We start from the raw sequence: 6,000 nt of genomic DNA, 5'->3' as shown, positions 1-6,000 counted from the left end.
GAGAGTAAGAGTGATTGAGAGTAAGAGTGATTGGGAGTAAGAGTGATTGAGAGTAAGAGTGATTGGGAGTAAGAGTGATTGGGAGTAGGAGTAAGAATGAGATTAAGAGTGATTGAGAGTAAGAGTGAGTAAGAGTAAGAATGAGAGTAAGAGTGATTGAGAGTAAGAGTGATTGAGAGTAAGAGTGATTGAGAGTAAGAGTGATTGGGAGTAAGAGTGAATGGGAGTAAGAGTAAGAGTGAGAGTAAGAGTAAGAATGAGAATAAGAGTGATTGAGAGTAAGAGTGATTGGGAGTAAGAGTAAGAATGAGAGTAGGAGTGATTGGGAGTAGGAGTGATTGGGAGTAGGAGTGATTGGGAGTAAGAGTGATTGAGAGTAAGAGTAATTGAGAGTAAGAGTATGAGAGTAAGAGTGAGAGAGTGAGTATGAATGGGTAAGGGTGACTGAGAGTGAGTAAGAATGACAGAGTAAGAGTGACAGAGAGTAAGAGTGACAGAGAGTAAGAGTGACAGAGTAAGAGTGACAGAGAGTAAGAGTGACAGAGAGTAAGAGTGACAGAGAGTAAGAGTGACAGTAAGAGTGACAGAGAGTAAGAGTGACAGAGAGTAAGAGTGACAGAGAGTAAGAGTGACAGAGAGTAAGAGTGACAGAGAGTAAGAGTGACAGAAAGTAAGAGTGACAGAGAGTAAGAGTGACAGTGTAAGAGTGACAGAGTAAGAGTGACAGAGTAAGAGTGACAGAGAGTAAGAGTGACAGAGAGTAAGAGTGACAGAGTAAGAGTGACAGAGTAAGAGTGACAGAGTAAGAGTGACAGAGTAAGAGTGACAGAGAGTAAGAGTGACAGTGTAAGAGTGACAGTGTAAGAGTGACAGAGTAAGAGTGACAGAGTAAGAGTGACAGAGTAAGAGTGACAGAGAGTAAGAGTGACAGAGAGTAAGAGTGACAGAGAGTAAGAGTGACAGAGTAAGAGTGACAGAGTAAGAGAGTGAGAGTGATTATGAGAGAGTTAAGAGTGTGAGGTGTGAGAGGTAGCAGGCCAGGGAGGCAGGATGTGTGGTCACAGGCGAGGCCTAGGCCTCGTGATCTCTAATGTTGGTTTTTATATATATGTTGGATTTTTTGTCCTGTTTCAAATTATAATTATTTAGCAGGAATGTAATAAGATATTGCACAGTATTAATGTGACAATAATATATGCATTATTTCCTTGATAATCAAACTTGTTGTTCAAAGATAATATACAATCTTTGAAGGAAACATTTTGAGAGCGCGAGCTGGCAACACTAGGCTGGTGGTGGTGAGAGAGACATATGGTTAGTTGTTCTCAGACCTTCAGTGGTGAAGGGTGTGTCCCAGCTGGCCGCCACCAGCCACCAGCCGCCACCCGCCACCAGCCGCCACCCGCCACCACCCACCACCAGCCGCCACCCGCCACCACCCACCACCAGCCGCCACCCGCCACCCGCCACCACCAGCCGCCACCCGCCACCCGCCACCACCAGCCGCCACCCGCCACCACCCACCACCAGCCAACACCCGCCACCACCCACCACCAGCCGCCGCCACCCTCCACCGCCACTCACCACCCGCCGCCACCACCCACCACCCGCCGCCACCCGCCGCCACCCGCCACCACCCACCACCAGCCGCCACCCACCACCAGCCGCCACCCGCCACCACCCACCACCAGCCGCCACCCACCACCAGCCGCCACCCGCCACCACGCACCACCAGCCACCCGCCGCCACCCGCCGCCACCCGCCGCCACCCACCACCAGCCGCCACCCGCCGCCACCCACCACCAGCCGCCACCCGCCACCAGCCGCCACCCGCCGCCACCCACCACCAGCCGCCACCCGCCACCACCAGCCGCCACCCGCCACCACCCACCACCAGCCGCCACCCACCACCAGCCGCCACCAGCCGCCATCCGCCACCAAACACCGCCACCCACCACCGCCACTAACCACCCGCCGCCACCACCCACCACAGCCGCCGCCGACACCACCGCCACCACCCACCACAGCCGCCACCACCACCCACCACCACAAGCCGCCACCGCCCGCCACCAGCCGCCATCACCACCACCACCACCACCAGCTGCCACCACCACCAGCCGCCACCACCACCACCACCAGCCGCCATCACCGCCACCAGCTGCCACCACCACCAGCCGCCATCACCGCCACCAGCTGCCACCACCACCAGCCGCCATCACCGCCACCAGCTGCCACCACCACCAGCCGCCACCACCAGCCGCCACCACCACCTGCCACCACCACCGCCCGCTATCAGCCGTCACCGCCCGTTGCCACAGTCGCCACCACAAGCCGCCACCGCCAGCCGCCACCAGCCCCCCCCACCGCCGATCGTCACCACCCACCACAGACGCCGCCGCCCGCCACCGCCCGCCACCGCCCGCCACCACCCACCACAGCCGCCACCACCCACCACCCACCACCACCAGCCGCCGCCGCCACCCACCACCCGCCGCCACCACCACCAGCCGCCGCCGCCACCGCCACCAGCCGCCGCCGCCACCACCACCCACCACCACCCACCACCACCAGCCGCCGCCGCCACCACCACCCTCAACCACCAGCCGCCGCCGCCGCCGCCACCACCCACCACCGCCAGCCGCCACCACTCATCACAGACGCCGCCACCCGCCACCGCCCGCCACCACCGCCAGACACAGCCGCCAGTGTCCGCCACCGCCGCCACTGTCCGCCCGCCGCCGCCACTGTCCGCCCGCCGCCGCCACTGTCCGCCCGCCGCCACCACTGTCCGCCCGCCGCCACCACTGTCCGCCCGCCGCCACCACTGTCCGCCCGCCGCCACCACTGTCCGCCCGCCGCCACCACTGTCCGCCCGCCGCCTCCACTGTCCGCCCGCCGCCTCCACTGTCCGCCCGCCGCCTCCACTGTCCGCCCGCCGCCTCCACTGTCCGCCCGCCGCCGCCACTGTCCGCCACAGCCGCCACTGTCCGCCCGCCGCCACTATCCGCCGCCGCCACCACTGTCCGCCCGCCGCCACCACTGTCCGCCCGCCGCCTCCACTGTCCGCCCGCCGCCTCCACTGTCCGCCCGCCGCCTCCACTGTCCGCCCGCCGCCTCCACTGTCCGCCCGCCGCCTCCACTGTCCGCCCGCCGCCGCCACTATCCGCCACAGCCGCCACTGTCCGCCCGCCGCCACTGTCTGCCCGCCGCCACTGTCCGCCCGCCACCACTATCCGCCACCGCCGCCACTGTCCGCCCGCCGCCAACCCTGTCCGCCCGCCGCCACTGTCCGCCACCGCCGCCACTGTCCGCCCGCCGCCACTGTCCGCCCGCCACCACTGTCCGCCGCCGCCACCACTGTCCGCCCGCCGCCACCACTGTCCGCCCGCCGCCACCACTGTCCGCCCGCCGCCTCCACTGTCCGCCCGCCGCCTCCACTGTCCGCCCGCCGCCTCCACTGTCCGCCCGCCGCCTCCACTGTCCGCCCGCCGCCTCCACTGTCCGCCCGCCGCCTCCACTGTCCGCCCGCCGCCTCCACTGTCCGCCCGCCGCCTCCACTGTCCGCCCGCCGCCGCCACTGTCCGCCACAGCCGCCACTGTCCGCCCGCCGCCACTGTCTGCCCGCCGCCACTGTCCGCCCGCCACCACTATCCGCCACCGCCGCCACTGTCCGCCCGCCGCCAACCCTGTCCGCCCGCCGCCACTATCCGCCACCGCCGCCACTGTCCGCCCGCCGCCACTGTCCGCCCGACGCCACGGTCCGCCCGCCTCCACTATCCGCCACCGCCACCACTGTCCGCCACCGCCACCACTGTCTGCCACCGCCACCACTGTCTGCGCGCCACTGCCACCACTGTCCGCCCGCCGCCACCACTGTCCGCCCGCCGCCACCACTGTCCGCCCGCCGCCTCCACTGTCCGCCCGCCGCCGCCACTGTCCGCCCGCCGCCACCACTGTCCGCCCACCGCCGCCACTGTCCGCCCGCCGCCGCCACTGTCCGCCCGCCGCCGCCACTGTCCGCCCGCCGCCACTGTCCACCACCGCCGCCAAAGCCGCCACGGTCCGCCCGCCGCCACTATCCGCCACAGCCGCCACTGTCCGCCCGCCGCCACTGTCCGCCCGCCCGCCGCCACTGTCCGCCCGCCCGCCGCCACCATCCGCCACCGCCGCCACTGTCCGCCCGCCGCCACTATCCGCCACCGCCGCCGCCACTGTCCGCCCGCCGCCGCCACTGTCCGCCCGCCGCCGCCACTGTCCGCCCGCCGCCGCCACTGTCCGCCCGCCGCCACTATCCGCCACCGCCGCCACTGTCCGCCACTCTCCGCCGTCCAGCCTCCCCTCTCTCCGTTAGTAAATAATTATAATTGTTAGTAAATAATAAAAGAAATATAAATTTAGATTTTTTTTACCCTTAAATTGGTTTTAATATTTAAATTGAAAATAATAATATAATATAAAATATAATAAAAATAATATAATATAAAATATAATTTAATTTCAAGAAACTTAACTTTAAACACAAAGATGTGAAAATGGTTCAGATTATTGGCTCAAACCTTTCATAAGAGATTCATATTGGTGTATGAATGACTCATGTTAGGAGTGTAAAGTTGCCACAACATCTCAAATTAGTGTTAGATACATATGTCTTGGTTATAAGTTGTGGAAACCTATTTAAGTCCACACACAATATCGTATCTGATACGATAAAACAAACGTTTCCAATACTTTCAAATACTTTCCAGATATGTTGTGGCAACCTAAAATTGTTTGCTGGGAAGGGGAGCAATGGCCTATAGAAGCCCCCGTGTAGTTGGAAGCATTCTATGTCTGCCATCGACCGGAACAGGCACCCAGAAAGGTAAGCGCCCCAAAACAAACCCCTATTCTGGTTAAAATTGCTACCTAAAACCGAACTAGTGGATAGAACTCCCCAACCGAAAACAAGCAAACTAGTGTGACGTCACACACTGCCGCGCCGCTGTCTCCGCAGCTCCCCCCTCCCCAGGAGGGGGAAGGGGGAGCCCCAAACCCCCCGCGCCGGCTACCCACACCTCAGTTCTTGAGGCTGGATGTCAAAAACGCGAAAAACCGCCGACCGGAGGGAGGGAGGGATGCCGGGGAGCCTCCGGGACTCACCCAGAAAATGGCGTTTCATTACATTCAACGCTGGTTTTCTGGGGGGAGCCCCGTCGGCTCCCCGGAGCTAACTACCCACAGACAGAAAAAGAGGGACTTACCCGGGAGGCGGTCGTCGCTCACCCCTCAACTCGAAGCCGAGACAACTGGCTGCAACCGCCGACCCAAAGCAACACAGGCCCGACGAGGCCCAGGGACATTCACAAGGTAACGAGCAGCCAGGACCCTGTTCGACCGCCAAAATCCCCGCGCCCGAATATCAGACCAAGACATATTCCCAAAGACGGCAGCAAGAGCCGCGAACTTACGAACGTCATGGGCACGGGGATAGACCGCAGGCTGGCTGGACCTAATAACCCTGCGGACGACCTGAGAGACCCGAACCCGCGAACAGGGAAGAAGGGAAACCGGATCAACCCACAGCGCGCCCCCGGACACAGAAGCTGTGGCGCGCAAATAACGGCGAAGCGCCGCAACCGGACACAAAAGATGATGCACCCCCGGCCTGACCAACCAAGCATCAACCACCCATGGACCCCTCCGGAACGCAGCAGTCTCATTCTTCGCCAGAAAAGAAGGAGACGGCTGCAAACGAACAAAACTATCACCACGACCAAAAGAGCAGAAACCCCTGCGCCGGAGGAGAGCATGAAGCTCCCCTACCCGACCCCCAGAGGCCAAAGCCAACAAGAAAAGTGCCTTGGAAAAACAATCCTGGACCGAAGGGGCCACAACGAAACGAGGAGATGAAAGGAAAGCAAGCACTCTGTCCAAAGACCAGGACGGCTCAGGCGACGCATGAGCAGGCCGGAGGTGAAACAATGCACGAGACAGCTTGCGAAACGGCGCAGACGTAACATC

Source organism: Procambarus clarkii, unplaced genomic scaffold (genome assembly GCF_040958095.1).
Source record: "Procambarus clarkii isolate CNS0578487 unplaced genomic scaffold, FALCON_Pclarkii_2.0 HiC_scaffold_112, whole genome shotgun sequence".
NCBI classification, from domain to species: domain Eukaryota; kingdom Metazoa; phylum Arthropoda; class Malacostraca; order Decapoda; family Cambaridae; genus Procambarus; species Procambarus clarkii.
This window is presented reverse-complemented; position numbering follows the sequence as displayed.